The sequence below is a fragment of the Anomalospiza imberbis genome, chromosome 13 (genome assembly GCF_031753505.1).
Source record: "Anomalospiza imberbis isolate Cuckoo-Finch-1a 21T00152 chromosome 13, ASM3175350v1, whole genome shotgun sequence".
In the NCBI taxonomy this organism is placed as follows: Eukaryota; Metazoa; Chordata; class Aves; order Passeriformes; family Viduidae; genus Anomalospiza; species Anomalospiza imberbis.
Window position 1 is genome coordinate 3089689 of NC_089693.1, and position 19799 is coordinate 3109487.

The following is a 19799-nucleotide window of genomic DNA, read 5'->3' on the forward strand; positions in this document are numbered from 1 at the left end:
CTGCACAATTCCTCTCTTTTCCACCTTTTGGGTTGAATTCTGCTGTTTGAACCAGGAGTCGGGAATCTGCTCTGCTCCCAACCTTGGCGGTACTTTCTGTGGTGAAGATTTGATGATGTTACGGTGCCCAAAGGCACCTTTACAAGCCACAGTGGGAAAAGCCAAACCATGGCCCCTGTCCAGCAGGCTCTTTGGCACCAGGTCAGCATCCACGACCCTGGGCTGCGCGCGGGGTCCCATCCGTGTCCCCTCGGGTGAGGGGCTGGCCGGCACAATAGGCGACATTGTGTCCCGTCGCTGCCACTAACGGCGAGCCTGGGGACAGGCGAATCTGGGGGCACAGAGAGCGGGACCCACCCATGTCCGTTAATGAAGGGCCAGACCCGGGCCCTCATTAGGAGCCCGCCGGGCCGTGCCCCGGCCCCGCCGCCTGCCGGTGCCGGAGCCGAGCGCGGAGCGGCCGCGGCGCTCAGCGGGCGCGGAAGGTGGCGCGGCCTCTCCGGGCTGGCGTTTGCACCTGGGGCTGCCGCGGTTTAATGGACTTTAACACATGCAAACAAGAGCTTTTGTGTGCGGGCACAAAGGCTGCCCCGGCGCGGGGCTCTCCCCAACACTGCCGCATTGTTTCCCCTCCGCTGCTTCTTGTCACCCTCCTTGTCAGAGTTTAATGAGGACAACGAGGTTTCGCAGGCTCATTTCGCACTTCAGCAACTTTCTAACACTTCCCTAACGAGGGAGAAGGGGCAGGAGCGCTCGGGGGCGCAGGGGAGGAGCAGCCCCGGGAGAGACCCGCAGCCCCGGGGCCAGAGCAGGTGCGCCCGGGGCCGAGCCGGGATGCGGGACCAAGTCAGGATGTGGGACCGAGTCGGGATGCGGGGACTCGGCTCTTCCGGCCCATCTCCGGCACCTCGACGTGGCTCCATTAAAAAAACCCAACTTGCTGCACGATTTAAGCTCGACCGAGAGGGCGGGAGTGCCCCCGTGGTGCCCGGAGGAGCAGCGAGGCTGCGGGGAGGCGGTGGCCGCTGGTACCGCGATGGGCAGCGGCAGGGACCGGCCCCGTAGCTCGCTGTGAGGCATTTCCCCGGAGCACGTAGATTTCCCGGGAGCAGCTAGCATTCTCCGGGCTCTCCGGGCCGGAGATCGGCAGGCTTCTCACCTCGCGCCGTCCCTGCCGAAGCCGAGCATCCCTCCCGAAGGCGAGGAGGGAGCGGGGCGGATGCTCGGCTCCTCTCCCCTCAGCCCGGGGCAGTTTCTCCCCACCCCGATCGTGCGTTCGCCCAGCACGGCTCGGCGCGTTCCGCTGCCCCGGGGTGGAGCGGGATTCCGCGGTGGCGGGGACCGGCGGGCGAGGGACGCCGAGCGCGATCGGTAAAACTGCCCAAACCCCGGATTTGCGCCGTTCAAAGCCCCCGAGGCGTTGTAATCGCTTTGGGCTTTGGGGGAGCGGCCTCTCCTCCCCAAACGTAGCAATTCCCCTCGGGCCGGCTTTATTTCCCCCTCTCTAGACAGGCAACTGTCCCAGGCAGACCATAGTTGCAGTTTTCAGTATTTTAGATGGAGATTTTAGGGAGGATTTGCCTTTAGCCTTTGCGAATGCTCGTTTTTGCCTTCTGTTCCCACGACCGAAATCTCCCCTCTGCTTTTTTTCTTACTTCCCTCTTCTGTGCGTGTGAGAAATTTGGAAAACTCGAGAAGTAGTTTAATGCAAAGGGATTTTAAAACACGAAAGTATGCTGTGAAAGAAAAAAACACCAACCACTTAATTAGATACTTACCGAATGAGCCATTAGAGCCTGCTGGGTATAACACGGTTTATACAGTCTCTGGCCACAAAGAAATTCAATAATTACTATTTTGTGACTCACTTACAATGGGATGGGTGAAGGATGGAGTGTGATAAACTTAACTGTGTTCCTGAGCTTTTTGCAGATTAGCCTTTGGCATTCACTGGTAAATTCTAAGTGAATAGAGACTGTGTGACCACAGTCCCTTGAATTAGGGACAAACATTTCCTCTGTGCATTTTAAATAATGCTACTGCCAAATATTTTGTTACCAGAGATCATTATCCTTTTGAATGAAAACTCGAGGAGTAAAGGCATTGGTTTTGTCTTTGCTGGTGTGGAACAGACTATATGATATCTAGAACAGCAACAAGCTTTCACAAATTGCTATATGATTTCTTCTGCCAGGTTCTGTGATATTGGATACGACATAAAAATAAAAAAGCCGGGCAGATAGACACAGAAACTCACAGAAACCACCTGTATATTTTGTTTCAAAGGAAAATCTCAGCTATTGTCTTACTGGCTCTGGTTCTGTTAGGCCTTGGATCTGCTTAATCTTTAAAGCTATTCAAGCAAATTGAATGATACAAGGCAAGTCTTCTATAATTAATCCGGATTCTTGAATTTTGATACAAACTTTTATGTAACCGAGAAGTTTCTCTCTTTTCCTTGCAAAGACATTAAATAGGCACTAAGTCCTTCTGTCAAGAGTGCTACCATGAACAAAGTTAAAAGGAACAAACCTGGAAATCTTCCCTTCATGAAGAAGAAAGAGATACAAACATAAAGTCATGGGAGAGCTGGTACTGGTGCCTGGACAGAGACCAAGGTTTAAAGTGGCCCCTGTGCTACAAACCACAGAACATGAACGCAGGAATGGTGGTTTGTCACAGGCACAGCTTCTGCAGGATGTTATTTTGTCAGTTTATCCCAACCTCACAGGGACTCAGTGCTGGCATTCAAAGGTCTCATTTGAACCTTTTGAAATGTTTATTCTTTCATTACTACAGTCCAAAGAAAATGGAAATGATGCCATCGAGTATGGAAGAACTCGTGACGTCCATGGTCAGCTGCCACAGTGGATGATGAAGATTCAGCTGTGGTTTGCTCCTTCTCGTGTTATGTAATTTTCTCTTGGTATTTGGCAGAACTGCTTCAGAACGGATACTTTGCAGAGCTGTGCATCTTGTGATGAGGCATTGTTGAAATCCTCCAGTGTATGACTCTCTTGTAGGAGTCAAAACTTTATCTGGGTTATCAGGAAAATAAGAATTATGTTGGGGTTTTGGGGGCAATTTTTTTGTGATCTGGACTGTCTGGCTTCAGTGGAAAATCAGCACACTGAGAAAGGTCTATAGGTCTAGACCTGCAAAACTCCTAGGCTGCAGGTACAATTCCCACTGAGGCCATTGGTAAAACCCCTCACAGACCCAGCACAGGTTCAGCCAGACCCAGCACAGGTTCAGGTCAACAGCTCTGCAGGCTACCCCACTGACAACCTCTCCTTTCTGACTCTCCATCTTTCCTCACACATTTTTCTTCAGATCCTGTAAAATCCAGTGAAAGAATGAAAACCTTTTAATTTTGAAGCTAATGTCCATGGCAGTGATGGTTTATACAGTGCAGTTCTACCTCCAGGGAATTACCCGATGGGCCAAATGAGTTGGGTTTGCTTGAGTTTCTGAGCAGTTGTGGGTCTGTGTTTCCATGGACACAGACAGAAGTGGTGCCGACTGTATGGAGAGAGCACAAAACTGTGCCCAGGGTCACATGAGCTGCTGTGCAATCTTGTCCTTGGTCACATCAGGTGAGTCCCTCTCTGCTGAATGTCCTACCCCTCATGCCAGGCAACAGTTCCACCTTTTACTCATTGAGGTGTAGTGTCAAACCATGTGCCCAGGATGTTGGTGCTCTGTGCCAGCTTTTCACCTCTCACACCACCAGTGTCTCCAGAAAGGTAATGCCAAGGCTTGTTCTCCATTCCCTACAGAGGTGTCACACCCTTGAGGTTATCCAGAGACCCTGTGGAGTGAGGCTGTTCATTTTAGGATGGGGAAATAAAGAAAATACAGAGCCTGGTCCCTACAGAAGAGAGGAACCACCCAAAGTTGCCCGTGCAATGGCCCAGACAGGCATATTTTTGGGTGCCAGCAGCTGCCAGGTGCTGCTGACACTCCTGAGGCCAAAGCCACTGGGTCTTGTCACAGCTGCTCCGCGCACCGGCCAGAGAGGCCACTGCTGATAACTCTCTCCAGGTGTTCAGCCTGAGAACAAAGGCCCTTTTCAGTGGCTGCTGAGAAGGAAGAAGCCTCCTTGCTGGATGAAAATGGCTTTCCTGGATGGCAATATTTGGTTACAGTACGATCTGTTACTTCAGAAGAAGCCCCACAGAAGGGAGGGTAATTTGATTCAGGCATGTAAAAAAAAACATTGTGGGGACTCTTGTCTGCCTCCCTCTTCTCCCCAAAGTTCTGAAACAATATTGAGTTGTGATGTTTCGTACAAGCAAATTAAAACTGGAATCTGGAATCAAAATGTGCCTCATCTTGCTACACCTATTGTCATGAGGGCGAGCTGGGTCATCATCCTGAAGAACCCGGGCTCTCTGCAGAGCTCTTGCCACTTACTTGGCTGGACAGCACACAAAACAGTGCTTCTGAGTACAAAACTGAGCTGAGAAAAGCTGTGTGCTGGCATGGACACAGTTCAGGAGAACCTTTCCCTCAATCCGTGGACCTGAGTTTCAGTGCTTGTGTTGGAACACCGTAATCAAACATTTTCACAGCGAAACTCACACTGTTTGCACAGGGACACCTGAAAGATAGTTTGGTCCTGTGGATAAGGATGAGAAGGTGGGTCTGGGTATTTTTGGGTATATTTTCCAAGTAACTGTGCATCCTCTGTTTTGGCACTGCAGGGATTTCCAAAGGGGAAGGTCTGGTGGCCACCGACTGCAGCCGTCTAGAGGTGGCGCATTCCCCCTTTCCCACAGAACCAGCTGCCAAGGGAAGGAGCACCCCTTGCACAGGCACTGCTCTTGTGTTTTCCATGTATTTTCAAAACCTGGGTTCCTATCACCAGTTGAAGGCTTTCTGTGCCCTCCTACAGCCTCACCATGGTTATAATCTCCATGGGATACTCCCAGTATGTTCCTTCCCCATGGCTGCTCAGCCTACCCCTACATTATCCCTACACCCCATAAGCTGTTCCTCACACTCCAGGGAGTCGATTCCCTCAGATGTGTAGGAGGTGACTTATCTAAAATTATTTTCTCCACATCTTTCAGGTAGAAGTGAGAAGGACAATCCATGGAACATTGCCACACTGATGAGGCATTTCCCATCTCTGAAAGAAACACAGAAGGATGCTGTCCTCACCCCAAATGTACGTGCTTAGTGGAAGAGCAAGGGCATGAAACCCCTTTTAAAATATCTACTGTTCATGCATAAATATCTCTCTGATATATTTATATAATCTGATATATTTATATCATTTTATATAATTTATAAATAATGCTGAACTTCTCATTTTAAGTAAGCAGAGGAACAGTTGCACAGATATTGCAGTTTTCAATCAAGCAGTACAATTTCCTATAAAAGACAAGGCTTCCCTAATTCTTCAAATGCACCAGCTAACATCTATACAAATAATGGGATTTGGCTGAGTACAGTTAAATATATTTGATTACTTCCCTTTTATCTAGTTCTAGGTTTACTGTACTTTTCCTTGGATGGCAAATAAGAAGCCCTTTTCTTCTAAGTGACAGCAGGGAAAAGAATCAGGTTGCTAATTTACCTGAGACTCAGGAGTGTGTAATGATAGATGTGTGCTGGAAACTACAGAGGGGGCTTTCTAATTTTGGGGGGAGGAGAGAGGGAAAGCGTCAGATTCGTTAATCTTTCACATTGATGGCGCTTTTGCTGATGGACTTTCATGGTTGTAATTACACACACATCAGGAAACAAATGCAGTGAGAAGAAGAGCTGACAGGAGGCTGGGACCTAACAAAATCTGTCATACAGGAAGCAATTAAAATGGAAAATCACCGTTCTCCAGACAAACAAGGATGCAACGTGCTTGTGGTTAATCACAGTATCTTTCTCAAAGCAAAGGTTACAGACTTACCTGCATGGTGTGGGAAGTGAGCACACACATGGTCCGGGAGCAGTTTGGTTGAAGAGGCAGAAATCCTTGTGTGGATGTCCAGCTCTGCAGGACACCAGTGCTTCCAAGGACGTGTGTCACCTAGGTTTTTGCATGATAGATCTCCACCAAAATCTTCTTGAAGAGATGTGAAGGAAAGAGGCAGGTGGGGAGGGAGAAGGGAGGATGGAGGGCAGGCAGGCACAGAGGGGTCCCACGTATGGTTTAGGTTTGTTTTGAAATGGGTGTGTTTTCAGCCCAAGGGAAAGCAAAAGCATGCCCACAATGCCATGTTGGCCAGATCAAATGGTCTAAAGCACCAACAGCTTGGGTGAAAAGTCACTCTCTGGGTAGGGAAAGGAATCTGAGCCCATGCTGAGTTTGCAGTGCAGATGTGAAGATGCTCACCTCCTCCTCTCCTGGGATTCCTTAGCCTTCTTCTGGAACCTGGGCAGGTCAAGTTCAAGCCAGGGTTTCACCTGAGGAGGTACATTCACACCAGCCAAGAGAAGAGCAGTGCTGCAGGGAGAGGATCAGTCACACACAGGTCGGTGCCAGGGACAGTTCAAATTATCTGAAGCAAAATCATATAATTTTAAAAAATATTTTAATATTTTAGTAAATTATGCCTTCTTTTTGTTCTTTTGAAGATTTAACCTACTAGTTCTTTCCTGGCTTTATTTTAGCTGGTTCAGATAGAAAGTTGGTTACCCAGAAAAGCAGAAAGATGCCATAATTTCCTGTAGGCATGTTTGTGTGTATTCTACACTTCAGCAGACCCTTAAACATCCACTGGATCACCAAACAAGCAGCTTTTGTCTCTTTGTTGTTTCATAGAAAAAAAATTGTATCATGGCTTTCAAGTAGAAAAAAAAAATAGAGAAATAATAACATGACCCAACTGCGAAAATATTTTTTTTCATGAACTATACCAATGAATTGGAAATGCAAGTAGTAAAATGAATTGCCAAAAGTATCAAATATATGTTTTCAATAACTTTTTTTTTTGTTACCTAGTAAAATATTTTCCTGGAGAAGGGTTGTTAAACCCCTCGGTGCAATATAAAGGTGCAGTGATGTATTGTCTCAGAAGTGGTTTAATGGAGTTTTGGGGTTCCATTTTTTGTACATACTTTCAACACACACAGTGCGTGATCAATTTGGATTTATAAAATGCTCTATATTTCTTTCTAAGCAATGATCTTAACTTTTAAAGAATGTTGCTTAGTTAGGAGAGCATGTGTGTGTGTTTGCATTTTGGCAAGGCAGCAAATCACATACAATATTTATGCCATTTGAGAAAAGTATTTGTGCATTTGCCAAAACCAGTCCTTTCTAAGAACCTAAAGGTATTTGATCTACTCTAAACCACAGTTTTAGGGAGGATTAGGTGTGTGGGAGCACTGGGCAGAGAGAAGACCTGTCCAGTCTTTGTGGTGTGAAAGGGCAGGATTTTAGACAAACAAGCCAGATCTTGTTTCAGCTCAACTCTGACTCTGTTTTTGTGAAAATCTGTTTTTCAGGCCTACCTGTGGCTTTGCTGCCAACGAGCTGGACTTTTACAGGGAGGTTAGTGGTGCAGGGTGGGCAGCATCAGTGGAGCCTGACCCCAGCTCTCCTGCCACGCTCCTGTGACAGCTCAGGGAGGTCAATTATTATAAAATGTGCAGGGCAAAGATGGCAAAAGGATGATGTCCTGTGCTACACCAGTGATTTCTCCTGGTAACCGACCCACTTCACCCATTTTACTGGCAAAAGACAACCAACAGCTGAGTGTACAGGGATGGGGAAAATGTGGGGGATGCATAATCAGGATTTATCCTGATCTCTGTCCCTCCTGCTTCATTTATCATAGAATATTCTGAGTTAGAAGGGACTCACAAAGACTATTGAAGTCCACCTCCTTATCCACTGGGGCCAAGGATCAGGATCTGTCCCTGGCTGCCTGGTATCAGCTGCTGTTGATTCATCTCAGAAGGTGAAAGCCCAGTAAAGCCCAGTGCCCTGCTCACACCCCAGCTGGCCGTACAGACCCCCGGAGCTGACATCTTTGTGCCAAATCCAATGATATAACGTTTCATGCGGAGAATTTCTCCATTCCCCCTCCCTTTTTTTTTTTTTTGCTTTATCTCTTCCTTCTATCTTCAGCCTGTCAGGACTTTCACATACCTGCAGCTGACAGCTAAGGGATCTGGAACTTTGATGTTGTAAGGGATATTTTATCTCAGGTAATTCTCACCAATTCCTACCTTATTGTGTAGGATATCCAAGGACTCCGGGAGTGAGCAACGCCTTTGTCTGGTAAGATCAGAGCAATTTGCAAGCTTTTCTGGGAACAAGGTCCAATAAAGGGACTTTAGAGATATAATCTGTCAACCCCATTGAGCAGCACTGTGACAGCAGCCTTAGGATTATTGACAGTTTAAGCATCACCCCGGACAGAACAAGACTGAGGGCACACAGTTAGTTGCAGTTATTTGCAGTAGGACATTGTTTGCTGAGGAAGCATAGGAAACCCTTTATATCTGAATTTACCAAGTTTTGACCTAGTTTTTCCCTTAGGCAAACAACTGACTCTACAGGGACCTGCTGCTTTTTGGTAGGAGTTTAAAAAAAAAAAAATCCAATCTTTGAGGTGCAACCTCTAATTCACAAGACTGACCTGATTTTGAGGCTCTAAGTTGCAAGGATCACCCAGTAGAGCCAATCCTGAGCCTGCAGCCACTGGGCAGAGGGTGGACTGCCACCCCAGTCCCCTGAGTCTGGTGAGTTTGTCACCTGTGCCCTGTGGCTTTGGCAGGTATGAGGACATGCAAAGCCTTTTCTCTTGCCAGTCCTATGGTAAGCACCACGTGAGGCAGTGGTAATGAGGGCTGTGATGCCCTGAGCCCTGTGTTTGAAATCCTCTCCTTCACTGTGTTCCTGTAAGCCTTCTCATTCCCGGTGAGTCACACCGAGCTGGCAGAGGTTTACCAGGGACCAGCCTCAAGCAGCTGTGGCAGGGATCTCCCTAGAAAATGACTGATGGGAAGTGCTCAGCAGGGCTGTCCTCAGTTGTTTTTGCCACCCACCAGCTCACTCACCTCACCAGGGCTTTGCTCTCCTCACTGTATTTGATTTTTGAGGAATTTCTTCATTATCACATATTATTTCTGAAATAATTTTTCTCCCTCACTAGGCAAACGTTTGTTTATTTTACTTTCAAATACACCAGTATTTTAATTTCCAGCAAATGCCCAAGCTTCACATTTTTATAAACATACTAACAAAAACTCCAGCTCACCCTTAGTGGCCACAGCTTGGCCTCTCCCAGCTGTAATTTTGGGAAAACACCTTTCTGCAGAGGCAAGTAAGGGGCCTGTATCCATCCATGCTGGTCTCTATCCATGTCCTTGTCTCCTTAGTCATCAAGCTGATGTTAGCATTGCTCCTGGTTGGTGCTTCAGCTTCCTGAGTAATTGATCTCTGCTGATTGATGATCATCAGCATTGAGTGCCAACCCACAGTCAAGCCTTGGATTGCTCCCCAAGTTCCTTTTCTCCTACTGCTCTCCTAAACCTTTACTCATCCTTCACACCACATTCTCTGCCTTCATCAAGGATGTTGCTGTCCTCACCCAGCATTTTGAAGCCAGCACTTTGCGGCTCAGTGGTGGCTTCACAGAAGAGTTGCAGCCCCAATGCTGACACCAGCGTGTGGTTTTGCTGGGTTTCCAAGAACCTGCCACAAACCATTTGGCTGTTTGCAGGTAGTGCCTTTCCAGCCCCTCCACCACACCTGCTGAAAATGCTGCTGTTGATGGCAGAGCCATGCAAAGCTGTGCCCACCTGGAGAGGCACCAGCAGCAGCAGGCAGTGAGCAGGGCAGGCAAACATCCAACCATGCAGCTGGAGCAAAGGGGCTGCCAGCAGCTGCACACCAGGGCAGAAGATGCTGGAACTGCGGACAGAGCCTGGGGCTGCTCCTGTGGTTGCACCCGGGAATGCACGAGTGCAAATGTCACAATTTCAGTGTCTCCCCCTGCCCCGGGGTTTGTTTATTCTTGTGACAGGTGTTACATGGAGGGCAGTGGCAGGAAGGATCAGGAAGCAGCTGTGGGTGGAAGAAGAGAAGAATCCCACCAGCCTCCGCTGGGCATGGATCTTGGCTCCTGTGCTTGCCCCGGGAGCGAGGGGCTGCTGGTGCCTCTGCACCCACCCGGCACCCGACAGGAGGCTCTTGCAACAGCTCCAGCACGTTTCCTTGGTTATGAATTCCAACTTGTTTTCCCAAATCGCCTCATAATGACTCAGTTCGAATCTAATGATGCAATCCTGAAGGGAATCATTAGCTCCCAGCTAGGAGGGTCGGTCAGCTCCAGCTCCAGCCCATGAGGCTGCTGGTTGTGCCGTTGTTTGGGGCAGCTCTGCGTACCCGGCTCCGGGGTGCACATTCCTTCTGGGGATACCTCACCCCATCCACCCCCCTGCAGCCCATGCCAGCGCTTCCCTCTGAGTTTCCAGGTGTGGGATGGAAGGACAATGTGTTTTCAATTAGAACACAGTGATGGTGTTACCTCCCTGCTGAGCTGGCGTTTGCAGTTCAGACCCTCTTATCAATCCCTGGTACTGTCCCTTCCTCACTGCAGCTCGAAGACCACATGGAGAAGGGGCTCAGGGAGAGTTCTGCAGAGCAAACATCTTTTTTCCTGCCTGCTACTCATGTGGACAGAAAACCTGACCAAACCACAGAAGAGAAAGGAAAAAAAGGAGAATTTTCAAGCCACTGCTGGTATTGTGTCTACATTGGGTGACACACAAGAGGTGCATCACCATGCCAAATCCAGCCCCAGATTAAAAGGTCTCCCACCAACAGCCTTTCCCACAACAGCCTGAAGCAAATTGTGCATGGGCTGCTTCCACCTTCCAATTCATGATGCACCCCAAACTCCTTCACGCTGCTGAGGTAGAATCCTGTCAGTGGCAGCTTTGCCGAGGGTCACACCCTGATGCCATTTGTTCAGTGGAGTTGGATTTTCCAGCTTGTGCCTCAACTCCAGCACAGGGTGTTAAATGATTTACTGCAGAGAGACAGTGGCCAGGCCAAGAGTAAAGCCCAGGTATCATTAGTCCCAGGACACTATGACAACCAGCTAGTGTTAGAAAACATTCCCTGCCACTGCCTCACTCTTTTATTTATCAACAAAACCAGATTTACTTTGTTTTGGTCTTAGCAAGACTCTGTTGCACTGGAGACCACTTAAAATGAGATTTATCTTCCCTGGAATAAGTACAGGCTCTTGCATTTGCAATTCACTCCCCTCCTATTTCTAATCTCATTTCTATTGAATGCATTGTTTTGCTTCCCATTATTTATAAAATGAGATCATTAAAATGAATATTGGAACTCAACAGGTTTGAGGCAGAAAGAAACTTCCCTGCAGAGGCATCCTAAGTAGAATTCCTTGGGTTGCTGCAGAGCCTTATGGTTTGACATTTTGGGGGCTTCCCACTCTGCTCCCAACCCAAGCAGTGACAAAACCTCTTTCCAATTCTTAAAAAGCAGCCACTTTTCATCCTGAGTGGGCCAAATATCAGGGATGGATGAAGCATCTCCTGATGAAAAGAATCAACAGATCCTCAAGGATGCTCTTAGTGCATGTTGTTATATGATCCTTGGGAATACAGCAGCAGGTTCTGGATGAAGAGCAGATATTTGGGGAGAAGGCTTTGGAGGAACTTGTCCTTATTAAACTTCTACATTTAAAAAAAAAAGGAAAAAGAGCAAATTCTGATGTAAAAAGTAAAGGGAAAAAAGAGCAAGTGCCATCTAACAAACCTTAAATTTGGAGTGAATCCACTGCAAACTAACTTTACTCTGGTTTTATACTGATAAACATTGGACTAAGAGCTGCAAATCTCAGCTCTCTCCTCATTCCCAAAAGACACAAACATGAAGATATAAGCATCTACAGCTATATATTGCATAAAATATTTCCTGGTCGGGAAAATCTCACAGGACAAGGATCAGGAACAAGATGGTGCAAATAATTAGTTTAATTGAAAGTAAAGCCACACTACTAAAAATAAAGAGATGAAAGTGGTTTTCCCTTTGCCAGTTTTAGTATGAGCAACAGTAGTAGCAGCTGCATTTCAACCCATTTTGCAGATAACTGTGAGGGGCATTCTGGAAGCTAAACAGTTTAATTGCACAGGCCACCCTTTAATTTAGGGTGGTGAGAATGATATGAAGCTCTCATTAAACAGGGGCATTAACCATGGCAGAAAATAAAGTAGTTTCTTTGTTGGAGAAGATCTTGCTGCCCTCCAATCACTACAGTAAATTGTTCCTGGGAAGGGCAGTGGGGTAGGATGGGGAGATAGAGACACGTTGGGATAGAGGGAAGCAAATGAAAAATAATTGGTACAGTGCTCTGCAGATTGTATGTCACTGCAGACAGTTATTTAATAACTCTCCAATTATTGCTGCCAGCTGGGGTCTATTAAGACACTGTGAGAAGTCAGGCCAAAATCCCCCAGGCACAACTGCTGACCTGGCCCTGTGCTTCCTTCCTCCCTGAGGATGAGGAGGGGACAGGCTGGGGGCAGGCTGTGGCCTAGGGGCAGCCCAGGGGGATGTGCTCCCCTCTACCCAAGGGATTACAGGGCTTTGTTCACCCCTCCTGCTCCCAGATTTAAAGATGAGCTGGAGTAAATCCTGTTTGGGTTCTCCTTCCCGTGGGACACGGGGTGACTCTGGGTGAGAGTTTCCCTCAGTGTGATTAAGTGTGGTGTGAGGGCCAGCTCATCCAACAGCAGCTCTGGTTTGAGCCAAGGGCTCTCCCACTGCCCCTGGAGCTGGCTCAGCTCCCACAGCTCTGGTACTGACAAAGTCTGTGCAAGGTCCTTCCTCCACGGCTGGGGGTTGTGAGCCCTTTCCCCCAGCTCGCCTTGCTTCTCCTCTCAGCAGTGACCTGGTGCTTTGAATGTTTTCCTTTCTTGGACTTCAATGTCCCCACCTCCTACCCACTGCAAAAGCCCCACATCTGCCAATTCGTATCAGTTTATTGGGTGATACCGAGTACCAGGATGGTTTTGGGTTGGAAGGGACCCTAGAGACCATCTCATTCCAACCCCTCTGCCATGGGCAGGGACACCTTCCACTGGAGCAGGAGTTCATGTGCAAACCACAGGTGAGCTCCAGCCTAGAGCCCATGGCTGGTGGCCAGCTAATATCTGAGTGGGCCAAAAGGAAGGGCCAGAGGCGCTTCAAGCTTGGAGCAAGAGTCCACTGGGGACCCACCAGACATTTCTGCAGTCTCAACCTTAGGGGCTGCCACTGAAGCTCTGGAGACCAGAGCCCTGGGATTACATGGTCTTTCTGCTTATTTCAGCACAACCTCAGATCCAACAGCCCCCACCACCTCTCTGAGAACCACAGAGGAAAACCTCACATCGGGAACCTGAAGGTCTTGAAAGCCCAGCTGCAAACTGAGAGCCCACGATACATTGTCTCAGACCTGTCACCTTGCCCTTATTTCCCAACAAAACAAAGCCTTTTTAACGACTCCTTCCCCAAGCTGAGGATTGGGTCTGTAAAATAGAAACTGTACTTCAATACCAAATGAAAAACATGACTCACAGACTGTAATTCCTTTCTGCAAATACCGGAGGAGAATATTTCATTTGGCAAACAATCGAGCCTTACAGTTGAGAGCTCTTAATGTGATTAGGGACAGGTTCTGCAACACATTTGTAACTCCAGGTGATTTTGCTATATCTTTTTGGACTGTGACCAGACATAAAAATGCCCTTTTGCTAGATTTGGATCCAACTAAAACTGAGGAGAATCAGATGTCGGTAAGACCTTTACAGTTTGATCTTTACCCAGGGGTATCACAACATGTTTCAGCTATGGGCTGTGCTGAGCCATCTCAGGCTCTTTTTTGCATTAAGCCCATAACTCCCCTGATGAGTGATAACTCTTCTATAGCACATCTCCTGTAAGTGAGCACGTGCTACTCCTCTGAGTTACTGTGATGTACTCACAGGAGGGTGAGGGCACAAATACTTCCATAGGCTCTATGGACACATCTTTGCTTCCTCTTTAAATCTCTGAGCACCCTGGTCTAGTGAAGGTGACCCTGGCTGTGGCAGAGGGGTTGGAACTGGATGATCTTTAAGGTCCCTCCTGACCCAAATTATTCTGTGATCCTGTGTGTCTACAATTTTAAAGTGCTCAGAAGATGTCAGTCTTGTTTAAAATGAGCTGAGACCAGGTTCCCCCTCCATTTAGAAGAGCCCAACATTCAATCCTGAAAGCAAAAGCTGCAGAGGTTTGCAGGATCAGACCAATCTCACACTCTGCCTGTGTTTCTGCCTCGCCACCAAAGGTAGGGCTGCAAATAAATTAAATTGAGAGCAAAATTTACAGGGGAAGGAGGTGGAAGGACAGCACTGCAGAGAAAAGAGACATTGTTCTGTACATGCAGCTGAGAAACAAAACCAAGGCTGACCTTTACACTATTGATAAGAAAATCTCAAGTTTCTTGCTCATGAGGACTCATCCACTGGCTTCACCAGGGCTGGTAGTCAGACTGTCCCTTACCTTCCCCACATCTCACCAGGAACTTTTTATGGAAAGAACCTCCATTGCTCAACCAAAACCTGCATGAGTTTAGCCTCAAAAAGCATTGTGGCAAGATGAAACTACAGAGTATTTATTTCTCCAATAGTATGATATTAAACAAAAAAAGGCAGGGGGGGAAATAAACATTTTAAGAGATTTAGCTCTTCATAAGAGGAGGAAAACTGAACTAAAGACAAACCCCTACTGTTTAACCAAGCAGGTGGCCCAAGGAAGAGCCAGCAATGGGAAAACCAGACCAGGGCTGTGCACATGAAAGCCTTGCTCCAACTAAATGGCTGTAACAGCCAAGAGACAAATTGAAGGAATTTTCTTGAATTATGATGCTGTTATGTCTCTCTGACCCTGACACGGCTGCTTCATTGGGTAGCAGTGGCAGCCTGGGTATCCAACAACCTGGAGCTCCTCACCTCCATCAGGAACAGGCAGAAGAAGGTCTAATGGCCGGAATCTGAAGTCAGCAGCATTCAAATCAGAGAGGAGACATCTGGTTTGGAATGAGGGCAGCCAACCACGGGAACACGTCAGGAAGGAATGCAGCGGATGCCTCAGCACTTTGTCTTCAAAGAAAGGAGTGAATTTCTCTTCTGGAGAGATGTGCTCCAGCTATGGTTTACCAAGGCTGGGGGGAGATGTGGCTTTGTCAGAGTGAATGATGGACATCTGTAAGTGTCCATCTTGTGCTGTACTGGACCAAAGTGTCACTGAATAGGTCCACATGTGAGTAATGTTTGTGGAAGCACATGTGCAAAGCCAGGGAGGGTGACAGAAACCCTGACACCAGCAGCAGGCAGAGACAAGCCCAGCAGCACTTGAGTAAATCTAATTCAACCATATATCTCAGGACTTTATTATTATTCCGAGCTTTTCCAGATTTTTCTTTTCTTTTCTTTTTTTTTTTTTTTTTTTTTTTTTTTTTTTTTTTTTTTTTTTTAATGCCATGGGACAAACATTAAGGCCAAAACAACATACCTGGCTTTTACAGTGCTTTCACAACCTGGGCACGAGGCCAGAGTGCAGAGCAGGACTGGCCAGGGATGTGGTTTGGTGCTGTGGCTGTGCCAAGGCTGCGGGGACCCCAAGAGCCGGGCTGGATCCTCCACCAGCACCAGCCCTTCCCCCTTGCACAGGGCTGGATTTCTGGCCATTTTTATATCCCTGAGCCATCCCACCCTGGCTCAGACGGCTGATGGGTTATGGACCAGCAAACCCCAGCCATGGCAACGGCAGAGCTGGCCACGAGCACAGCCAGGCACGAGCTGACTCTGGGGGCATTCCCAGCCCCTTCCCTCCATCCTTGCTCCTGCCACCTTCGTGCTGGTAAGCACCAGGCACACAATAAGCTGAAAACCCATCTGGCTTCGTGTGCACAAATATCTCAGCTGTATTTGGAGTTTCCCAAGATTTTTTGCCACCTGGGCACAAGGAGCTGTCACAAACAGAGGGTTTTCCAGCATGCAGGCATGGGATCAATTGCGGATAAAAGGCTGATATTTTAAAATTATTTTTTCCATTCCTATTTCCACCCCCCCTCCTTTTTTTTATATGTTTTTAAAAAAGCATTAATTTTGTTCCTGTCTGTACCATATGCAGTTGTCAAGGCCCTCAGGTGAGATGCATGAGATGCAGGTCCAATTCCTCCCTCCAGCCCAGGGAGGTTCTTTCAGCTCCTGTCAAAACTACATCTGAGTGCAACAGGCATGAGAAAGAGAAAATTTTAAAAATCATGATTCAGCAGGTCAGAAAGCCACACACAAAACCCCCCAGATCTTATGACCGTATAGTCATTCTCAGGAAAAAATAACAGGAAAAATCTTGAAGCAGCTGCAGCATTTGGGTTCACCCCATCCCAGGGGTTGGACTCCCTCAGATCCCTTCAAATTGCTCGGGGAACCTCCAAGCTGCTCCGTGCAGTGCCTGACTCCAGCTACCTGGGAATGGGGATGGGATGAAGTCTCACAGATCACAACAGCAATGGAGTGAATCCAGGCATAGCCTGCAACAAGGATATGAATATCTGGGAAGGAAAACAAAAGCTCACCTTCCTCTGGTTTGTGCTTTCAAAGGTTTCTTGAAGCTTTCTGATGTTCTTAACTGGTGTAAATCACATAGCTCCCCATAAGCCAAGAAATCAACAGCTATAATTTAGGATTCTGAACCAGTTCTAAGGAGAAAAGCATCTTCTGTTCAGAACCATAAAAAGTTATATAAATCCCCCAAACGATCTGTTTTAAAACATATTCAATAGTTCTTGGACTGCAGTGGGCAAGAAGCTGGGTTGTTTTTACTGCCAAGAAAGAAAAAATTTCAATGTTTTCAAATATTTGCAATACCAGATGCCCTGGTAAAAAGTTTTTAGTCCATTTTAAGAACCCTTATTTCTTAAAAACCCATTTTGCATGGAAAACATACCATGTGTAAGCAATACTCCAGGCACTGTGCAAGGACCACACGCTCCCAGCTCAGCCCAGGGACAGACGCCCAGCACGCCAGGGATGGACAGCATGGATGGATGGGAACAGGGAGCTCAGAGAGATGTGCTGAACCTGGACAGAATCCAGCCAGGTGCTCAACACCCCCAGCTTGCTCAGGGGGTGCTGGGGACTGGCACTGAATACTGGAAAATTCTGTCCCAGTGGGAGCAAGGAAAATCTGAAGGACTTGACTGCATGGAGATACAGAGCACCAGCTGCCACATCTTTAATCACCCCTGACATATTTATTGCCCTGGCAACTGAAAGGTTATTTGCTGAGAGCCTGTGGAGGGAGATAAAGGTGAGAGAACCTCAGAGCACAGTCCCATCGTGGGACATCCCTCACTTGGAACCACTCCTGGTGCCTTTCAAAGGAATTGGCTTCCCAAGGGCAAACCCACACAAGACAAACACTTTAGATGTAGAAAGAGAAAGGAGCCCAATGTCCCTAAGGGTGAAAGCTCATGGCTCTGTGTCAAACCAACCAGCTTCAGGCACCATAACTCAGCAATCAGAAAAGGCTTTAAATTTGCACTGTGTGTGTGAGGGTGCAAGGACATGGTGGGTGAATGGGAACAGGCTGGGACAGGTCTCCTTGCACTGAGCTGAACAATCCAAATTTTAATTAGCAAAAAGTATTGCTAAAGGAGGCAATCAAAACAGCAGGCTGATCACACAGCCTTCTTTCTTTGGTTTCAGAGCACTACTTCACTTCTCAGGCACTTACAATTAAAAGAATCCCAGAAGGGTTTGGGTTGGGCAGGACCTCAAAGCCCATCTCATTCCACCCCCTGCCATGGGCAGGGACACTTTCCACCATCCCAGGGTGCTCCAAGCCCCATCCAACCTGGCCTTGGACACTTCAGGGATGGAGCAGCCACAGCTTCTCTGGGGACCTGTGCCAGGGCCTTCCCACCCTGTGAATCAATGAATAATTACCATCACCACTGAACCTGCAAACTCAAAATGCAGAGTGAGAGCTGCTGGGTCTCCCCAGTGTGGAGCTGTTACAGTGAGAGTGTGTCTGTAGCTGCAGCCTCCCCCTGTCCAAGCCACCTGATGGAGGGTGAGGATGGAGGTTACACACAGCCTCTCACAAGGGACAGGCTTCAAGGAGGTGTTTTATGAGCTTTTTCCATAGCTTGGACCCTCTGAGAAGCTTCCAGGTGCACTTTCCCATTGCTCCCTTGGTTCCACGGCCACGGGGGTGTACACGTGGGTGCACAAGGGGGGGTGACAAGTAGCAGAGGGGTCTGCTAACCTGAGAAATTCTTCCTCCATCTCAGCCTTTCACCAGAGCCAAAATAAAAACAGCTAAAGGTCACAAGAGAATCCCTGGATACTGCAAATAACAGCACCAGCAGAGAGCTGCAAGCACTGCAGATTCCTCCTGCAGTGTGTCCACAGGTGGTCACCACCCACCTGCCCCAGGGGGGTTAAAATCTACCTAAAACCTTCCACCTGTCCTCCAGAGTCACCCCCAGCTTCTGTCCTGCAGAACCATGCATTAATAAGCTTCCCAGCACTGACATGGCCTTTAGAGGGACCCCATCACATAGTATCTGTTTGCAATCACAAATTTGGGAAGAATAAGGTTTTATATACCTTGAGGCCCCAGGAGGGCTGGAGTGGTGATGATGATGATCCTTTAAACAGCAGCAGATGTCAAGACCTGGAGGAATAATTTTTCTTCCAGAGGAGGAAGCAGTGGTGAAACAGGGATATCTTCATTGAGCAGAACCTGCCTTTTCTCCCATCGTGTTGGCTCCGTTGAGCCAAGGGAAAGGGAGAGCTCAGGACATCCCTTCCCCTCACTGAGCAAACCTGAGGTGGCTGTGCCAGCTCTGAGGGATGTCCTCAGCTGTGCAGCCACCAGAAGGCAACCATGGAACACCATGATCCTCATTTAATCTGAGCATCTCTGCTCCAAGACACCTTCATCCAGGACACAGCCTTGTCCAGGGCTTAGCAGAGCACACACGAGCACTTCCATGGCATCAGCACAGGAGTTAGCTCAGGCTGGACAGTTCAGTGGAGAAAAAACTCCTCAGAGATGCAATGCTGTTGCTCTCCAGCATGAACAAGACAGATTTTTAAAGGCACCTCAGTAGAAGGTCGATGCTTAAAATCTGAGTCCTGGCTTAGAGCAATTGGGCACTTATGTCCCAGTGCTGCTGGCCTGGTTCATCTTTGTCCCGTGGCTCAAACCAGGTGCGGAGCTCTCCCCTGTGCCTGCCCAGAGCAGGGGGTTCCTTGGCTTAGCAGAGGCAGCTGTGGGTGTTTTCTCCAGGGCACCAGTGTAGGTGGGTTTAATCAGCCTGATTATCTCAAAGCTGGCACCGCAGCTCAGCAGAAGGGAAAAGAAGCCAGATCACAGCCTGAGTTAAAAACTTCTTTGTTCCCCAGGAAAAGCCCACCACCTTCATCTGGTGACAGAAGCAGGGCAGAGGGTGTGTGAGCTCAGAGCAACCAGAGGCACCGGCCAAGCGCCAAAGCCAAAGCTTTGAGTTCCTGTAAGTAACCTCGGGCTGGAATATCTGCTCCCGGAGCCCAGGACAGAGCCTGGGCTCTGCCTGCAGCTCTTTGTGGTGTCCCACAGCACCTTTCTGCTCCCAAGAAGTTTCCCACTCCTTGCTAGCAGGATCAGGGCACAGCCTGTGTTCCTCCCCCACCCTCAGAGTATTATAATCAAAATGCTTTTTGTTTTGCTGGAGCTTAATTTTGAGTATGTGACTCCAAACTTATCCTTCTGGGATTGGATTTCGAAC

General features: G+C 48.0%; 2 long non-coding RNA genes across 5 annotated transcripts; one reads left to right on the forward strand and one right to left on the reverse strand.

Annotated features, from left to right (window-relative positions):
* Positions 1 to 2757: 2757 nt before the first annotated feature.
* LOC137481728 (uncharacterized) lies at positions 2758 to 19246 on the reverse strand. 4 transcript variants are annotated; one of them, XR_011003623.1, is made up of 8 exons: positions 18637 to 19246; positions 16599 to 16721; positions 16142 to 16242; positions 14968 to 15179; positions 8182 to 8261; positions 6341 to 6451; positions 5907 to 5998; positions 2758 to 5180 (listed from the first exon to the last, which is right to left on the reverse strand). It is a non-coding gene; the product is annotated as an uncharacterized lncRNA (long non-coding RNA). The 4 variants fall into 4 exon arrangements; XR_011003622.1 differs by lacking the exon at positions 18637 to 19246 and adding an exon at positions 16970 to 17159; XR_011003621.1 differs by lacking the exon at positions 18637 to 19246 and having other exon boundaries at positions 16599 to 16959.
* Positions 6344 to 8401, forward strand: LOC137481729 (uncharacterized). The gene is made up of 2 exons (XR_011003625.1): positions 6344 to 6479; positions 7456 to 8401. It is a non-coding gene; the product is annotated as an uncharacterized lncRNA (long non-coding RNA).
* Positions 19247 to 19799: the final 553 nt, after the last annotated feature.